General features: G+C 35.8%; 2 long non-coding RNA genes across 3 annotated transcripts; one reads left to right on the plus strand and one right to left on the minus strand.

The window, feature by feature from the left end:
- The first annotated feature begins 10572 nt into the window (after positions 1-10572).
- LOC113327651 lies at positions 10573-13032 on the plus strand. Of its 2 annotated transcripts, none has more exons than XR_003349119.1 (9): positions 10573-10656; positions 10834-10917; positions 11032-11169; positions 11251-11338; positions 11497-11558; positions 11672-11730; positions 11830-12056; positions 12162-12373; positions 12643-13032. It is a non-coding gene; the product is annotated as an uncharacterized LOC113327651 (long non-coding RNA). The 2 variants fall into 2 exon arrangements; XR_003349120.1 differs by having other exon boundaries at positions 10581-10656; positions 10834-10876.
- Positions 13033-14735: 1703 nt separating this feature from the next.
- LOC113328270 lies at positions 14736-17106 on the minus strand. Its single transcript, XR_003349332.1, has 6 exons — positions 16791-17106; positions 15966-16116; positions 15632-15849; positions 15492-15529; positions 15301-15366; positions 14736-15143 (listed from the first exon to the last, which is right to left on the minus strand). It is a non-coding gene; the product is annotated as an uncharacterized LOC113328270 (long non-coding RNA).
- Positions 17107-20037: the final 2931 nt, after the last annotated feature.

The following is a 20037-nucleotide window of genomic DNA, read 5'->3' on the forward strand; positions in this document are numbered from 1 at the left end:
AAGATACATATCTATATAAGGAAGAGTTTGAGATAAGTTGGAAAGCTCAGAAACGCGTGAAACAATTTTGGGAAGAGATTATTGCCGTAACTGCCAAGGAAAGAAAGAAGAGATTTCAAGGAGTTTTGGGGAGATTAAATCGCTTTGTTGGCTATATATAAGTTGCTGGGAGTTCAAGGAAGGAGGTTGAACAGTTTGGGAGAGTCGGCGGTACGCCGCAGAGCTAAGAATCAGGCTGCAGGGGAAATTGCAGCAGCAACAGGAAGAAGACTAAGCTGAAGAACATAAGGATGTAAAGGACAGTCGTTTCATAGGGTCTTAAATTCAGAATCCTGTAACAGTCCATTAGTAACAATTATCTTTAGTTTGCAACAATTTCTGTAACAGTTGAATCTGTAACAATTATATCTGTTACAGATTCGTTGTAATACTATTTTTCTTCAATAAAACACCTTTTGAGCCATGTTTATATCTTTGGAGCGTGTTTTCACCATGAAGAGCTAAACCCCAACGCTGGGATGACGGAGGAAGCCTAAAATCATACGTGGGCAATTATATTTAATTCTTATATGACTTTTGCACTAATTAAAATTGATTTATGATTTTTATTAATTAGTTGTCATCTCATCTGATGGGTCATGCTTGCTTAGATGTTTTGATGTCCCATGCTTAGGAATTACAACTAATATTTTGAGAATCTGCCTTGGCAAAAATAAGAGTCCATGTCTTTATCTATTGAGCTATAATTGTTAAAAGAATTAATGTTTGAACCTTATGTTATGAGTTTGGTGGAATCCCGAGTCTCAGTACTTCTCGATATTTGTGACAATCCTTGAGTATATTTTCTTTTATTCTTAAATCGATCTCTACAAGTCTTTGAACGAACTTTATTTACCACTTGAAAAACTACATCAACGAACTGCTTGCACTTTTTCTGGATCAACCTGTATTCCTTCCTATGACACAATGTAGCCTAAAATTTTTCCCGATGCAACTCCAATAGTACACTTCTCAGGATTCAATTTAATTTTATACTGCAGCATTTGTTCAAAATCTCCCTCAGGTCTTGTTCATGGTCTTTAGCTTCTTTACTTTTTACTAACATGTCATCCACATATACTTATAATGTTTTGTGTATCCATTTTGCGAACACTTTCTCTACCATCCTTTGGTATGTCGCTCCCGCATTTCGCAAACCAAATGGCATTTTCGTGTAACAATATAAACCTCTAGGAGAAAAGAAAGCAGTATGTTCTTGGTCTTCTTCAGCGAGAGGGATTTGGTTATACCCTTTGTACCCATCTAAAGACGATACTCTATCGTTTCCCGCTGCGGATTCCACCATTTGAGGAATATCTGGTAAAGGAAAACTATCTTTGGGTCAATCTTTGTTTAAATCAGTGAATCTATGCAAATCCTGATTCCTTTGTTTTTCTTTGGGACAATGACCATATTCGCTATCCATTCTGGGTATTTAGCTTCTCTTATGATTCCCACATCAAGCATTTTCTGTAGTTCTTCTTCTATTTGGGAATGGTAAGTTGTTGCAATTTTTCTTATTCTCTGTTTAAATGGTCTCACATTTTTGTTAATCTCCAACTTGTGGCATGCAATTGATGGATCTATTCCCGGTATCTCATCCATGCTTCCTGCGAAAACATCTTTATATTCTCGCAACAAGTTAACAGTTCTTTCTTCTTCTTCCACATCCATTTTGGTTCCAATACTCAATATTAAAGGTTCTTCTATAGTCCCAACGTTTATTTCTTTTGTTGGTTTTGCGGCAGTGTAACTGGGTTTAGCTTCTCCCATTGGTGTTGGTTCTTTTATTGTTTTCATAGGTCCTTCTCCTTCTTCCGAAATTTCGCTGGGTATTCCTTTGCCTTCTTTTTCCCTTATCATATATACTCTAAATTCTTCTTATTTCTTTGCTTCCTTTGCCAACTTTCTGCGAAATTGTTTCTTTTTTTGCTTGTCCTTCATAATGCTTTACTTCAATTTGATGACATAATTTCGCATGGTCAACATCTCCTCTGATTTCACCTATTCCATTTGGTGTGGGGAATTTAATACATTGACGAAACGTTGATACTACAGCTTTTATCGCATGTATCCATGGTTTTCCTAATAACATATTATATGGCGATTCCATATCCACCACACACAACGTTACATGTGTTTCGATTTCTCCAAGTGGAATTCGTACCACTATCTCTCCTTTAGGTTTTATTGTGGATTTTCCAAAGCCGTGAACAGAATATGTTGAACTGGACATTTATTCATCTTTAAATCCCATTCCCCGGAACGCATGATAATATATTATATCCACTGAACTTCCTGTATCGATTAAAGTTATGTTCAATATACATTCTCCTGTGGATTTAGTCGTTATCTCCTTCTCTTTTTGCATAACAGGCACTGTGATAACCAATGGAGATGTGTGGTTCAAATTTTCTTTTGGTATTTCTGCCGCCATGAATGTAATTTTTTTCTTTTCCCAATCTTTCAAGGGTGATGTCTTTTCTACCGCCATAACCTTCCTTCCTTCAAAATTTCGTTTATGTATTCTTCCTTTGATGTTTTCATGGAATTCATTAACCATCGTTTTTGTTATCATATTACACTCCAATCTTTTGTCATCTTCATTAATTCCATTCATCTTTCTTTTAACTGGTTCACTGATTTATTTAATCACTTTCTTGATTTGAGTATTCTCAACAACAATCTTCAACTTTCAATCTTCAATCTCCCTGTTTCTAGCGTCATTATGTAGTTGCAGGAAATCCTACACTACACCCCTCATATGATTTCATTATTAATCAACTCATTTTTAGGTTTATACTCTTAATTTTATTGATCAATCTTTGAATGTTTTTACAAGAAAAGATAAAGAAATCAAGAATGATCTCTACTCTAGATTTTCTCTCTCCTATTTACTTGTTTCTTACTCAAAAAAGATCTCCCCCCTTCTTTACAACTTGAACGACTATTTATAGGGAAATACAAAGTGGATGACAGCTAATCTGTCCTTTATTTTCGGGTATGATCTGCGACATTCTCGCAACCTTACAAATATTAATTTCGCAAGCTCTCTAATTTTCGCAGGACTATCACATCTTTCTCGTGATCTTAGCTGACGTCATTTATTATATTCTTCATGAAATTGTTCTGCGACGCTGTTGTATTGTGTTGTTGATAATTTCGCTGAAATATTGTCGTTGCGAGATTCTGATCCTACATTAATGACTTATAAGCCCCAGTCTTCTGTGCATGCCATAAGTTAGTGTCTCATCTCCACTAGCCAATGCTAAAGTAAATCCTTCTGAAGTCTGGTATAAAGCATGTAATCAAATTTTCTTGATGAAATAACACCATAACTCATTTCTTCACTTATCAGTTGTGTTTCGTTGACACAACTTCAGAATCATCATCACATACTTGTCCTAGAAACACCGAGTCTTTATTTAAATTTGGAATATGTCGAACATCCTTCAACTTCCATTTCGAGTTTTTAAATTTCACAATGACATCACCCAAATCGATGATATCACATACTACGCTTCATCATCTTATCCTCTTATCATCTTCATGTGTTATCAACAAGGGTCTTCACTGGTTCGGCAGCTGCAACTATATTGACTTCTTCTTGATGACAATCACGCTTGAAGTTTCCTTCTTTCTTATATGTCCACCACTTTATAGTACCTCTAGGTCGGGACTAAGAACTCCTTTAAACTTTCCTTTAGGTTTCTAAGTGTACTCTTTTTGAGCTTCTTCCTATGCTTTCTTTTTGCATACTTGATTAAGGATGAACTTGAAGAACTAAAACTATTTTAACATTCTATTCTTCTTTATTCTTCGCTAATTATAACCTTTGTTGCAATCATCAAATTTCTTCACTCCCTATAGAATTATATATGGACGTTGTTCTCATCTCACAACTCTTTGTTAATGAAGACACCAACCATAAAGCTTTAACTTCACCATCAAAAGTGATAATCACTTTTGAAAGATAACAAGATTTGAATTTCCCAAGATGTGTTGAAATCGTTCACCTTCCGGCATTTTTAGATCAAATAGTTGTTAACACATCATAATCTTCCCCCAAAGATGATGATTTTTGATACAACTTTTATAGTGTATCCATAAGAGTCTTCGTATTACTTATTTCGTGTACGTTACTGTAATTTTCATATGTTATCCATCTATGGAACGTTAATGAGTGTTGCATTTTTCTCGAATCCGCCTGATGGAACACCAAGGTCTTTCTTATATAGATAGTCTCTCATCTGAGACTTCCCAAAGTTCTTCCTATTAAAAACTTTAGCACTTCTTACCTTGCTTTCGTTATATCACCCCCAACTCCCACTTCGATTGTTTTCGAAGAAAATCAATAATTCTTGTTATTAATCCTAAACAACATTGATAACTTCCAAAAATAATCTACCGATCTTGACACTCTTATACCAATTATCATGGAAATCCAAATTAAGGACTACTGGACACAATTCTTTAGACTAAAATACCGCGAAACACAAATATCTTGGAATATTATGATGAATAATAAGTAAACCAAGCACGAGTAATAATATAACAGATGAGAAAGTAAATTAAACTCACATGATACAAAGTTTATAATGTTTCAACAATATATATATATAATGTGCATATATTATAACATCAAAATTGAAGAAAGGGTGATTAATTACGTTTTTAAATGACAGATTAATTGCGTGATTATAATTTCACAAAACATTTATGTCATATAACATCAAAATAGTTGGACCCACCATTTAACGCAAACAAAGTGTTATTTTCAACCGTGGTAATTTACTAACTACGTGATTTAACAATGAACCATTAATCACACAAAGTATCCGTTAAATATGGAACAAATATATATGTCATATAACAACACCACCAGTCTTCTGTTGAGCGCCCAAAAATGGCTAGCCATATTACAGTGCTACTCCAGACAAGCCCATGAACCTTGTATGTCATGAACCTTTTACCGGGTCGGCTCTCATTCTAACAGGCCCATAACCATGCTTAAAAAAAAAACAGTTTACGGCAAAAGGAAGAAAAATGAACTATAATTTTGGGCATACTGAATGAAGACAAAAAAGGTTTGGAAATAGCAAAATCAGATAACCCCTTAACCCAAATTTTTTTTAATGGCAAATCTGCCATTTACGTATTAGTGTTAATAATCTTGATTAGTGATTAAATATTTTGTTTAGTGATTAAAATAATTTTCAGAATTATAAGAGTCGTTTAGATGAAAAATTTGAGGAAAAAAATCAAAGTTTTGGTTTGGTTAAGAAGGAGAGAAAGGGAAGGAGAAAGTGAGAAAGTTCTAATTCTTGATTCAATGGAGGATGAGGAGGGTCATCATTCATCTAAAAAACCTAGGAAAATACATATCAACTACAACAATGATCCAGAAATGGCTGATTTCTTAGATTATGAGAATGATTTTACACCCACTCAAACTCAAGCTCAAACTCAAACACAAACTCAAGATGATGATTTTTATGAGCCAAATCCTGATGATGAAGACATTGATGAGGAACCCAATGCTTCTAATACACAGGTACACTTATATCCTATACTTAATCTCACTTCTATAGCTCTCAATTATCAAAAGTTAGGTTTTTAGAATCATGGTTCGGCGAAACAGGTTGAGGTTCGGCTCACATCAATGAGACGAATCTACCAATTGATGAACGGTTCGGCTTACTGAATCTGTTTACTGCATGCGCCGAACCTATAATTTTCAATTACAACCCTTTTTCTAGACACTAGTTCGGCTTATATGAAAGTTTCATAGTAAGCCGAAAAACATCCTGAATAGCCCGGAATAGAATCATTACTAATTCGGCTTACATATCCAGAATCGTATGTGCCGAACATGATTTTTTAATTTCTGGGTTGAAATATTGTTACTGGTTCGGCACATATGTAGAATATCGTATCAGCCGAAACCTCTTATGTTCAAGGTTCGGCACATAATATGATTATCGTCTGAGCCTAACATGAATATGTTAATTTTTGGGTTAAAATATTGTTCGTGGTTCGGCGCATATTGAGGATATCGTATAAGCCGAAACCTCTTACGTTCAAGGTTCGGCACATAATATGATTATCGTCTGAGCCGAACATGAATTTGTTAATTTTTGGGTTAAAATATTGTTCGTGGTTCGGCACATATGGAGAATAACGTATCAGCCGAAACCTCTTATATTAAAGGTTCGGCACATATTGAGGATATCGTATAAGCCGAAACCTGTAAATGTTTATAGTTCGGCACATAATGTGATTATCGAATGCGCCGAACCTTGTTATTATATTCCCTTTCTAGTGTTTAACCTTGTGATATTCTTTGTAGATCGTGCTTGGACCCATGGAAAATCAACCATCCAGTAGACATAATTCACGAGGATACCAAGGATCACTAAAACATGAAATTGAGGAACATCAACCTTATCTTTCTTGAGGAACACCAATACAGGGTTACACCAATAATGATTTTTAAGGCTCGGCTTATAACTCAAATTATAGAAAAAGCCGAACCTGAAGGACAAATGATTCGGCGCGTAACTAACATTAGAGGATAAGCCGAACTCTATAAATTCGGCGCATAACTGTTAAGCTATACATTAAAACATGAAATTGAAGGTGTCCATAACCCAATCCCAGCACCATTAAAAACAAAGTTCAGCACCTTAAAGCAAAGGTGTTTGCAACACCATAAAAGTGTACCATAAAAGTGTACATAAAAGGGAATTTAACCACGACCCCTCTTCTTAGTTGCACGACCACCTCTTCTTCCACCTTGGTCTTCATCTTCCGACGCATCATTACCGGGTTGGACGGTAGCACCACCTTGGCTTGTACCTTCACCAACTTGTCGAGACCTCTTAGTGGTAGGCCTTTGTTCGGGTTCCTCGGGTCCTTGTCCTTTGTTGATGATTGCATCCCACTTGTTGATGAGGTATTTTTGTTCTTCCACGGTCATTGGTGTTTTGCAACCAAGTTTGGCCTTCATTTTTTTCAACATCTCCCTACCCGCGGAAACCTATTTTTTCATTTGTCAACAACTTATAACCATGAGGTTGAAGACATTTTTACCATAACTAATATATGAAAATAGTATAAAGTGAAGTCATTCTTACCATAATCTTGAAAGCCTTGACTACATCTTCGGAAGTAGACTTGTTGGTGATCTTGATTGGCTTCGCCTTCCCCTTATCAGCTATCTTTTGCCTTTTTTTATTGATAATGAAGGGATGAGAAATTTGGTTATACCAATCCATATAGCCCGAATCCTCTTCACATGGATCATCAAGTAAAGGTGTTAACTTGGACGCATCTAATGTGTGATTGTCTAAATTATTCCAAAACTCAACGGTGGGATCAGGATCATACTTTGGTTCCCAAGATGAAGTGGTGCTTTTAGTTCCCTTACCACTCTTTGGTAACAACCTGAATTTCTCGTCAAACAAAGGAACCTTTTGGACGCATCCTAATTGACGGAGTACTCGCCTAGGATCGTATATAACATAACCACCGGGATACCACAATGGACCATGATACATACCTACCGGCATATCCTCATCTTCAAAAACTTCATCTTCTTCATCTTCCTTCTCGTATGGTTGAAAAGTGACATCATCAACACCAAGACGGTCTAACGTCTCTCTCAAACTTGCCACCAACTTCTTTTTGTTCCTTTTCTTGGAGTCCTCGTACGTGTACCGTGCTGCAGTTGGCTCAGTATCAACATAATCGACATCTTTCTCAAATACTTTGGCCAAGTTCAAAATTGGGAAACGGTCATATATCCACACCTACATACAAAGAACCAAATTAAAAAATCAAAGGAATTGAATTGATAGAAACAAGTTTTACTTGGAAACATCAAAGTAAGAATAAAGTTTGCAAACTCAGAGAACTGTTCGGCTTATATGGATCAAGTATTATAAGCCAAACCAAGTAAGTAAAAACTTCGGCTTAAAAGATTTTATGGTTATAATCCGAACTATACTCTGAACTCCCAAAAGTTACCTGGAGCAAAGTGAAGTTCCCTCCGATGTTTGTACTTGTCAACCTAGACGCGGTGGCAAGTTGGTCCAGCAGGTAAGCGAGCGTAGACGTTCCCCAAGCAAACTTGTTACAAGTTTCAAGATTCTTTACCAATTGGAGATAATTAGCATTTACCTTGTTTCCGGTAGTGTCGGGAAAGATGTCTCTACCAAGAGTATAAAGCAAGTAGGAAGTTCCGGTTTGCTTCACTTTGACGGGATCCATTATCAACAAACCTTGTGTGACTCTTTCCTTTGTGTTCTCAAACTCCTCTTTAAATTTAGTCAACTTGATCTTCTTATTCTTCTTATTTCTGCCACCTGGTATGCAAACGGTATCGACATCTTTAACTGATCGACAAAACTCCAACTCAGTTTTCTGTGAACCCCAACCAAGGCATTCCAGGTAAAAATTGTATAGCTCATCCCAACTCATGTCATAAAAACCAGCATCCACACTTACACCCCTTGCTTTAAGGCCTGTAATCTTACTAACCTCATCAGGAGTGATTGCCATCTCTCCAAAAGGTAATTGAAATGTGTAAGTTTCTGGACAAAAGCGCCCGGTAAATGCAGAGTCCGACACACTATCATATTCCTTATGTCCATAATTGATGATAGGCCAGAAAGCACTGCGTTGTACGTAAGCAATCACCTCAGGAACCTCTTCATCAAGACTCCATTCCGCTGCCCTCTGGTGTCTCAATACTCGGACTGCACGGTTGTGATCAGGAGTCTCATAAATTTTCTTCGCCCAAGAATCGGCATAACCAATCAACACATTTCCTCCATCTTCCGGAAGACCATGAGACAAACCATCTGATCGAGGTGTAATTACGTCATCTTCATCAGGAATGTGTAAACCAGTGATCCGTCGATCATCATCGTTCTTCTCTTTCTCGGGTTCTGCCACCTTCTTCCCTTTCTTGTCTTTCTTGGGTTTTCCTTGGGGTTGTGTTTCTTGATTATCATCAACTTCTTCATCTTCATATATTCCTTCTTCTTGTCTTTCAATTCTTACTTGTTCAGCTTCTTCTTCTAAAATTCCACCTCTACCTCCCGCTCCCAATTTTTTCTTACCTCCTCTTCTAGGATCGGGAGTTTTAGAAGTAGAAGGTGTTACCTCCATCTTCTTCCTCTTTGTAGCTGCATTGGTCCTGAAACAAGTATGAAATTTATAAGACTAATTCGAACAACAAAGAGATTTGGAAAGCCAAAAACTTGTAAGAAAATAAGAAGGCTCGGCTTACCCGAAATAACACATATGAGCCGAATCATGTCTTAAAATTTTTATTAGCTTACACAGAGAGTGGATCGGCTCATACCACAAAACAATTATAAGCCGATCCTATATATTCGGCTCACAACCGATACCGTCGAATAAGCCGAGTCTATGATTATGAACTCAAACATATATTCGGCGCAACATGATATCATATAAATAAGCCGATCCTACACACTTGTAAAATTTATGAAATTTTAACAATGATATTCGGCGCAACCCTAATACTATTGAATAAGCCGAATCTAGACTTATGGATCGAAACCTTTATTCGGCGCAAAACTAATACAACCATACAAGACGATCCTAAGCACATGCAAAAATTCTGAAATTCAAACAACAATTATTCGGCACAAAACTAATACTACCATACAAGCCGATCCTACGCACATGCAAAATTTCTGAAATTCACAAAACATATTCGGCACAAAACTAACACCATCGAATAAGCCGATCCTAAATATAAGTCTCTGTGTCACTAAGTTCGGCTCAAAACGGATTTCAGATATACGCCGAGTCGTTCATATGCACTTTCAGGGTTCAGTTTCAAGAACAGCTCGGCGCACATCTAAGATTTGTTTTGCGCCGAACCATACCCCTTGTAACCGCCGCAGAAACATGATTTTGACGAATTAAATCAATCAAACCAATCAAAAACATCAAATACGAGATGGGTTTGTAAAACTAACCTTCTTATTCTCATTTATGGAGTTGGTTCTTCTCCAATCTCTTCTTCCGGTTGATTTTGTGGTTGATTTTGAGTTTCTTCTTCACTCTCTAAATCTTCTTCTTCTTCAATGGGTTGTTCAATAGCTCGATTAGAACGAGATACTGGCTTACGGCGAACCATTATATAGATGAGTTTAATCGTCGACTAAATTTTCACGAATCGACGATTAAATTTCGGCGATGATACGATGAAAAAAAGAAAGAAGAAGGTGGGTTCAGCTGTGGAGGATGAGGAGGAAGAAGAAGGGGTTGAAACTGATTTTAGGTTTAGGTTTATGATTATAGATTTTTGTATTAAGGTTAGAGATAGATTAGTAATTTATAGGATTTAAGGGTATATAGGTAATTAAACCACCCATAGGGTATCCCTTATAAGGTCACCCAAGTTAGGACTAGTCCTTTGTACGCCTTGAAAGTTTTTGGTATGACCAAAATCAGGATTCAAAAAAATACTCCATATTTTCTTTTCAATGTGAAGTCCGAGCTTCCCTCTCTCTTTGAACTTCCCATTTTCGTTCCCATTCTCCGTTCTTTGACAACCCATATTCTTTTTTGCTTCAAGTATGATTCTTCTTGTTCGATTTTTCTTGTTCAATTTGGATTTGGTTAGATCCAGTTTTATTTTTATTTTTTTATCTTTTTAAAAAAAAATGATTCTAGGGTTTTCATAGCAAAATCCGATTGGATTAACTTCTGATTCTAGGGTTTGTTTCTGATTACCTGTGTTTATTACTTCAGGAATTTCACATATTGCTTATGAAGTTTAGGAATCAGTTTGGAGGTATAGATCTGAAGGAACCATACATCCAATTATGTCATTTGGTAACTGAACCTTTCTCTTTTCATCCATCTAGGATTTTGTATAGGGGTTTGGTCATTTCTGATTTACTTTTACTTGATTATCAATTAGTCATTTTGTTTATGATTTCATATTAGCTTTGGATTAGGATGGATTGAATCATATCCAAAATCAGAACCAGAATGGGATTGAGCAATATGCAAGCTTCTATCCATATGGAAGGTATCGAGCCCCTGAAGTTCTGATCCAATCGCCATCATAAAATTCCGCAGTTGGTGCGTATGATAGTGATGTACCATGTAATCATATACATGCATGATCCTGTTTGATTATAATTTAATAGATTCTTTCTCCAGATATCTAGGCGATGGGTGGTAGGTATCATGGCTGAATTTCTTTCACTTTGCCGTTATCAATATTTTCTTAAAGATTTGTGAACACGAGGTAAGTAATTATTGAATTTGGTTGATAGGTCTTCTGCAATTGCAGGTCATGACTTGTGTGAGTGTAGCAGATATCTATTGATGCTCTAAATTTAAGCAAAGTTACAAAATGTGAACCTCACCAGTTGACTATAACATCCTTTCTTCAAATATGTGCAGTCGCTCTGCTCTTGGGACCCAAACAAGAGGACGACAGCTGACTACTACCTCCTTTCTTTCAGGTAATTTCCTAGTTATGTTGTTTTACTGGCAATGTCAATGTAAGCAAATTTTTCTTTTCTTTTGTATTGGATGAATGTGTCCACTTACACATGTGTTTTCTTCGATGTTACAGCCATGCTATTATGTTTATCCATCGTGCAAGAACTGCACTTACTAGAACACCTCCATTTGGTTTGTTCTTTTATCTTTGGCGTCCGCTAAACTCTTAAATTATGTGGTGGAGGTACTGAGTTATTTTGATTTCTAATCAAGGCAGGCAAATTTGTGCAGTTACACTGAAGCAGAGGAGCACAAGACGATACTCTGGAACTTTTTCTGATACGAAATCTTTGCGCAGCTTCTCTTATGCAAGCTATGTTTTTCTTCAGTTGATTTACTAATGTCACCTTAGTTACTAAAATGTGATGTCATACATTTGATTTTGTATTTGGGTTCCAGTGTGGTTGAATCAGCTGCGTCACCACTAACAGCTGCGACAACCTTCTTTAAATTCACCGGTTAGTGCCTAAGTCATCAGTCATTTGATTATTTTTTTTGGAAGATATATCTTGGCATATTTCTTTTTAAACACTTCGTAAAATGCATATATTTTTCCATTTCAGTACCAAAGATATGGTTTCGTTGGTCATCTAAATGCTCGAGTAAATTCTGAGACTTATGGCTTCTTGTTATTGGCTTTGTGTGTTCATTAAATCTAAATCGTACCAAGTTGCATGATTTGGATGTTAGTTGATTGTCCTAAGTATCTTGCGGCATGGGACTGCGGGAATAGCTTTCAGCCAATTCAGGTGTTCACCCAGCTTGTTTCCACCAGGTATATAATGTTAACTTAATGTTCTTGTCGTGTCAGTATTATGGAAATATTAGCCAACAACTTCGTTTCAGTTTCTTTTTTCTTTACCATCCACCTAAAACCAAAATCAAAAGAGTAGAAGAATGATGGTTTGATTTATCTTTGTCTTGCTTGAAACTTGCTGGGCCTTCAGGCACACGAGTGGACATTGAAGAAAAACCTACAGGTTAAATGTTTTTGTTTATCAAAATTATAAATTTTGCATCAGCTGCTTTGTGATATACTTTCAGGTGGTGCTGCCAACAACACCTTGGTTTTGTGTTTGCTTTTTTGAGGAGCTTCAGGAAAAAAGAATTGCATGTGCATACTTTGATAGAGGAAAGTCTCCAAATGAAGCATATTAAGACTGCAGGATTGATGAATCATAGATGGAGTTCATGGAGATGTTTGAAGAGGTGATATGATACAAGTGTCCAAAAGCTTATATAACTTCCCTGGCACGGTGATAGCATATCGAATTCAGTTTAGATATTCGATATGTTATTTCGGGTTGCTACAAAAAAAAAATCAAAATTTTATTGGGTTACCAACTTACCAGAATTTATTTTTGAAATCGTACTCAGAGATTGTACTTTTTTGAATGTTGGATAATTAACAAAAAAATATTTTCAAACGTTTCAGATATAATTTTGTTTCAGTCCAAATTCAGTTGCACCAATTATTTTTACATATAAACCAAATCTGAAACAAAAGGAATTTCAGATTCACAAAATCTGAGTCAGTAGTCATATATTATGGTAGGCATCGAGCGTTGTTGTATTTTACATTCAATAACCGTGATACTAAATAACATATTCCGTGTGTGACATTAAATCACAAATTTTCTACGTAATACTTTGTAACATTTTTTATTTGTCATTTATGAAGAGTCGCACCAAATAAATATTTTATAACAGGTTTCATTCGTCATTTGTAGTGATATCAACACCTACTTTGAGCCGCAGCAATTTAAAGCCATTATGAACTGAATTGAGTGATGATAAATTCAACATTAAATGGTTTCCTTGGTCGATAAACTCTATCATGATTAGGAATTTCTCTCTATGTCGAGACCACGAACCAGTCTAGCCCATGCGACAAAGAATAAACTTATAGATAAAGAATGAAATTGGTAAATTGACCTTCAGGTGAAAGAAGAACTCGGACTTCTTCCGCTGACAGATTGAACGAAAGTTGCTCCACTAGAAATGTTTGAATGGAAGTTTCAGTTATACATACTCCCCAACTGTTAGACAGAAACAAGTTTGGGTATCACAAACTGTGAGCATTCCTACTAAGTGTGGGTACATAATGAAGCAGAACTTTTAATAGCCTTCATCTGATGGCACGGTTGTATATCGAACACATAAAACAAAGATGTGCAGTCCTCGAATGCAGATCTATCGAACACTTCCCGTGTAACCATATGAGCATTATGAGTATATATATTAGTTGCACCGAGGTGCAGAATCAAAGTAATAATCATCTTCATTCCTCGGCATTATGAGTATATTTTGTGTACAGAAAAGAAGAACCGACTCTCAGGTATATGTTGCTTCGATCAAATTTTTCATTGCAAAATGTAGAACTAAGAAGCATGGAATCAATTGAGATTGGTGAAGTTATATCTAGGTTGAAGAATGAATGCAATTTGTGATTCCATGAACCATATAGGTTGCTTATAGGGAAGTTGAGGTTTGAGTTGTCTAAGAAGATAGGAGTCATCAAATTATACAACCTACTAAAAAATTTTCAAGCAGCTGATCAGAATTAATATGTGGGCCGGAGAATTATTTCGTATTGTTAAATCGATTACATTCATTTTATTTGGGTATTAATGAAATCTTTTTTCGTTGTGTTCTCACTAGAATTTTCGGGACTGCATCTGATTTGAATTTTGATTATTTTATGAGAATAAGTCAACGAGGTTGACAAAGTCAAGGAGATATCACTAGGGGTTATAAATAACGAATGAAGTCTGTCGTAAAACACGATGTATCACGGTTTTCATCTGTTATTCGAACTGTTATTTATTTGGGGTGACTATTTATAAATGACGACGTAATTAATTATGGCGAATAAAATTCGTTATCTAAAATCACATATAAAATCTATTGATGTCCATCACAAAGGAGGTAGGTATTTAGTACCACGGTAATCGTATGTTAAATAACATAATGGTTAATAGGTCATAAATCATAATATATGGCTACTGATTCAGATTTTGTGAATCTGAAGTTCATTCAGTTTCAGATTAGGTCTATCTAGAACTTATATTGGTTCTTTTGAATCTGGACGTGGACAAAAAAAAGTACATCTGAAAATCAAATAGAATCCTGAAACGGTTGAAAATAATTTTTTTTTATTAGTTATCCAGAATAACATTCAAAAGAGTGCAATCTCAGGTACAGTTTTAAAAATAAATTCTAGCTACCGGATATCACTGAATTCAATCTACTATCACCTTGCCACTCTAATTTAATCATATCACCTCTTCAAACTTCTCCAGGTATTCCATCTATGATTCATCAATCTTGCAGTCATAATAAGCATCATTTAGCAGCTTTGCTCTATCAACATATGCACATGCAGCCGCCTTTTTCCTTAAGCTCCTCAGAAAGCAAACACAAAACGATGAAGGTGCTTTTTGCAGCTCAACAACCACCGTGAAGTAAACAAGGAAAACCGAATACATAAGCTTAGCTGGCACATTTCATCAGGACCCCCTTCCTTCCCTTCTAAATTATACCTCCTGAAAGTACCTCACCAACCTCATCAGCTATTTGATACACGCCATGGGAATCAAAATTTGATAAACATGCAAAGAATAAAGAAACTGAAACAAGAAGTTGTTGGCTAATATTTCCATCATACTGACACAGTGATAACAATAAGTTAACAGTGTATACCTGGTGGAAACAAGCAGGGTCAACACTTGAATTGGCTGAAACCTGTGATTGAGCATAACCAAGTTCCTGCAGTTCCATGCCACAAGATACTTAGAACAATCAACTAACATCGAAATCATATAATTGGGAACGATCAAGACTTAGTGAGTACCCAAGGCCAACAACAAGATGCCATAAGTCTCAGAATTTACCTAAGCATTTAGATACCAATGAAACCGGATCCCTGGTACTGAAATGGAAAAATATATACATATTACAAAATGTTTAAAAAGCAATATGTCAACATACATCGTAATAAAACATTCAAATAACTGACGACTTAGGCACTAACCGGTGAATTTAAAGAAGGTTGTCGCAGCTGTTGGTGGTGACGCATTGCGTCACCACCAACAGCTGTAGCCACCAGACTTTGATGTGACTGAGTGCCTTGTGGGTGAATAGGACCTGTGGTTGTGATTGTGATTGTGACTGAAACTGTTGTGCTAGAGGTTTTTGTGGATGAGGTAAGTTTTGCTGTTGTCTTTACTGAAATAGGGTGAACTCCTCCCACTACAATTAGTGCGCATTAAGAGACAAATGAGATCATTTTCCACAACTTAGAGGTGCAAAACCATATTGGAAAAATTAAAATATTAAAGCAAAGAGAATAATAAGAAAAACGTTACCCTGCTTTCACTTGTTGCACTGTTAGAGTAGTACTTGTACCTTCAGGGGAGGTGTATTCTGACCAACTACAAGGAGAAAGTGCAACCTTCCCCGCCGGTAGGTGCTTAAGCAGGAACTGTAGCAGATGTTATGGAAGACCGGGCATAGCAGCTGCAGTAACAAGACTGTTAATAACTGTCCCTTGAGCAATGATTTCAAACTTGAAATATAAGATGGTGAATAGACACATATAACACAAAAGCAATACATATTAACACAAACATTTAAGCACTTCACTTGCATATAGAAATAAACTTCTTCGTCATATTCATTAATTAACACTTAATCCAGTTTGAGATAAAAATGTTAAGAACCACCGCAACAAACAAGAAAAGAGAACAAAGAGGCACAGACTAGTGTTCCATTAGCTGATTTTCTATCGATTGTCTATATCAGTGCGTTTTATCGTTCTATTACATCAGACTAGTGTTCCACCATCATATGCACGTCTTTGGTTACGAATCAGACAGTCTATTTTACAAAATTCAGAAACAAATCTATGCCAAAATTAATACAAAAGCAAACAGTATAAATACATTATTTCAGTTTCTAATATCAATTTTGAGATCATTTTTCATGGCCGTTTTTGATACAAAACTTTGCTCATAAAAAAAGCGTATAGTATTGAGTTGATTGACAAAACCAAAACAGATGAATCAGATAGAGTAACCCAACATAACTAATACAAAACCTAAACTAGGCTTCCTAATTAACAAATGAATCAGATTGAGTCAGACAAAAATGAACACTACCATTATCTATTAGAGAAATACTAATCGACTAACCTCCTCCATTGAGTTTCTCAAGTAATGCTTTTCTTTAGAGACTAGAAGTTGAAGCACTAAGTTTCGGATCAAACGATTCAACAGCAGAAGCAGCATCTTTGCTTGCAACATCTCCTTCTTCAGCAACCCTCGTTATCATCTCCGCCTAAATTCAGCCAATCCAGAAAAAAATCTCCAAATTCAATTCCCGAATCCAAAGAAAAAAGAAAATTGAAATCGAGAACACAACGTAATCAGAAACAAATCTAAAATCATAAATCAAATCGGATTTTGCTATGAATTAAAACCCTAGAATCTTACAAAAAAAAAAAAAGATATATAAATCTAATCAAATCCAAATTAAACAAGAGAAAACGAAGAAGAAGAATCATATTTAATGAGGATTTTTTTTTTTTTATTAAATCTGGGTTGTGGGAGAAGGGAGAAGTTAAAGAGAAAAAGAGAAGATTTTTTTTAATTCTGTGATTTGGGTCTTGTTGAGTGGGACCCGATCGGTGAAAGATACATGGCATGCAGGATAGTGGCTAACCGGTTTTGAAATTTTAGAAAGGCAGCACTATAGTATGCCTAGCCACATTGGGTGCGCAACACAAAATATTTGTCGGATACGGTCCGTTATTATTTAATGTGGACCAACTAAATCACACACTCACTGATTTACCAAATGACAGTTTATTTACGTTAAAAGGTGGGCCCAATTATTTTCATATTATATGACAAAATTTGTATGTAAAATTCTAATTACGTAATTAATCTGTCATTTAAAAACGTGATTAATAGCCCTTTCTGTACTAGTGTATACCCGACACCTCAGCCCAAAATCTACTTAGTAACCCAAAGTTGAAACAAGCGACACTTATGTTCCCATACGATCACAACATGAGCTGAAAAGCCCCATGACATGCTAATATTTTACTTACGGGTACTTCCGTTTCATTTTTCAATGACATTTTTCAAAAACTTGTTCACGCATTTCTTGTGTGAAGAATCTACCAGATATTTGATAACCTTAAATTAGGTTAACAGGAATCTTGAATTGCAGAAAAGATAAATCACATTACAAAGAAGAAGAGTCTGTATTAGTGGTGTTTATATACATAAACACTAATAACAGAAGAGTACAGGTTGTCACTAAACTAGTGGACTGAATTAGTTCAAAAGAAAACTATACGGACAACAAAAGTGCGTAAAACACACGTACGAAGAAAAGATAGAAAATATGCTTATCCTACACCACTGTAAAAGGGTTATCCTGCACTGCTTCATAACTCTGTGTCATTATCCCCCTCAAGCACAAGATAGGTGAGACTACTTTGAGCTTGGATCTGAGTAGAGGAAACCTTGGACCATGCAACCCTTTAGTGAAGATGTTTGCAAGCTGATCCAAAGAAGAAGCATAAAATACATCAAGAGCTTTGTTCTGTACAAGTTCCTTGATAAAAATGATAATCTAAATGAACATGTTTCATCTTTGTGTGAAGAACAGGGTTTGAAGCCAATGATATAGAACTGATGTTGTCACATCCAAGTCTTGGAATTGCTGGCATTGAGAAATGTATGTCATTCAGAAGATAACATATCCAAACAACTTCATAAGCATTATGAGCTAGTGTTCTATATTCCGCTTCTGTGGAACTTCTGGCAACTGTAGACTGTTTTTTTGAGGACCATGAAATTGGATTAGAGCCTAAAAAGATACAATAACCTCCAATAGATCTTCTATCATCAATATTCCCAGCCCAATCAACATCTGAGAATCCAAGAAGAAAAGAAGTGCCTTTACTAAATTGAATCCCATGACTAATAGTTCCCTTTACGTACCTCAGTATTCTTTTTGTTGCTGCTAAATGAGTGCTGGTAGGATTCTTCATATGCTGGAAAACTAAATTAACAACATAAGAAATCTCAGGCCTTGTCCATGTAAGATAGTGTAGAGCTCCAACAATAGACCTATATTCAATGGGATTATCAAGTAAAGTACCATATGACTTAGAAAGTTTCACATTTGGTGCAATAGGTGTACTACAAGGTTTGGCTCCTTCCATGTGGGTTTTCTTAAGAAGAACAATAACATATTTAGTCTGACTGGGAAATAAAACTGAGTCTATTCACTGAACCTCAAGTCCCAAGAAATAATGAACATCTCCTAAGTCTTTAACTAGAAACTTCTTTTGCAGACTAGAAATAACTGAAGTAAGAAATTCAGAATTTGAACCTGTAAGAAGAATATCATCCACATATAAAAGAGAAACTGAAATTTGATCATCCTGTTTGTGCACAAATAATGATGAATCTGCTACAGAAGACACAACTGCAAATCAGTTAAAGCAGTTTTAAGTTTCTCATACCAGGCTCTGGGTGCCTGCTTCAACCCATATATAGATTTGTGAAATAAGCACACATGATGTGGCTTGTCAGGATCTACAAACCAAGGTGGTTGACTCATGAATACTTGCTCCTTGAGATCTCCATGAAGAAAAGCATTACTTACATCCAATTGGTGTATCTTCTAGTTATATTGAACATGATTACATCATTACTTACTCATGATGTGGCTCTGATACCATGATAACCTTGAATTAGGTTAACGTGATTCTTGAATTGCAGAAAAGGTAAATCACATTACAAAGAAGAAAAGTCTGTATTAGTGTTTATATAGAACACTAATAACAGAAGAGTACAGGCCGTCACTAAACTAGTGGACATAATTAGTTCAGAAGAAAACTGTACGGACAACAAAAGTGTGTAAAACACACGTATGAAGAACAGATAGAAAATATGCTTATCCTACACCACTGTAAAAGGGTTATCCTGCACTGCTTCATAACTCTGTGTCATTAATATTCACCGTTTTGGTGCATGCATGGGTGCCAATCCATGTATCGCTAACCCCAGCGATAGCATATATAATTTTTCAGTCCATATATATCCTTTTTTTCAAGTGGAAAAGATTATATACTCATTTATGGTATTACACATAATTTACAGTGAAATTAAAAATAAACCTAGACTAGAAAAGAATTTGATTAACATACCAATCTAGGAAGGTGAAATAAGTCTAAAATAATTAAGGAAGATACGACTGTCATACATGCATGAACTATATTCATGACGGGGGTTGTATTGTTGTATCCTAAGAAAGAATCGAAAAAAACTTAGGAGAAGAAACGAATTGGTCATCATAAAGCTATTTTAACTCGTGATAATCTACATAACAAGGGGTGGTAGTTGGAAAATATGTGTATTT

This window comes from Papaver somniferum, unplaced genomic scaffold (genome assembly GCF_003573695.1).
Source record: "Papaver somniferum cultivar HN1 unplaced genomic scaffold, ASM357369v1 unplaced-scaffold_107, whole genome shotgun sequence".
NCBI classification, from domain to species: domain Eukaryota; kingdom Viridiplantae; phylum Streptophyta; class Magnoliopsida; order Ranunculales; family Papaveraceae; genus Papaver; species Papaver somniferum.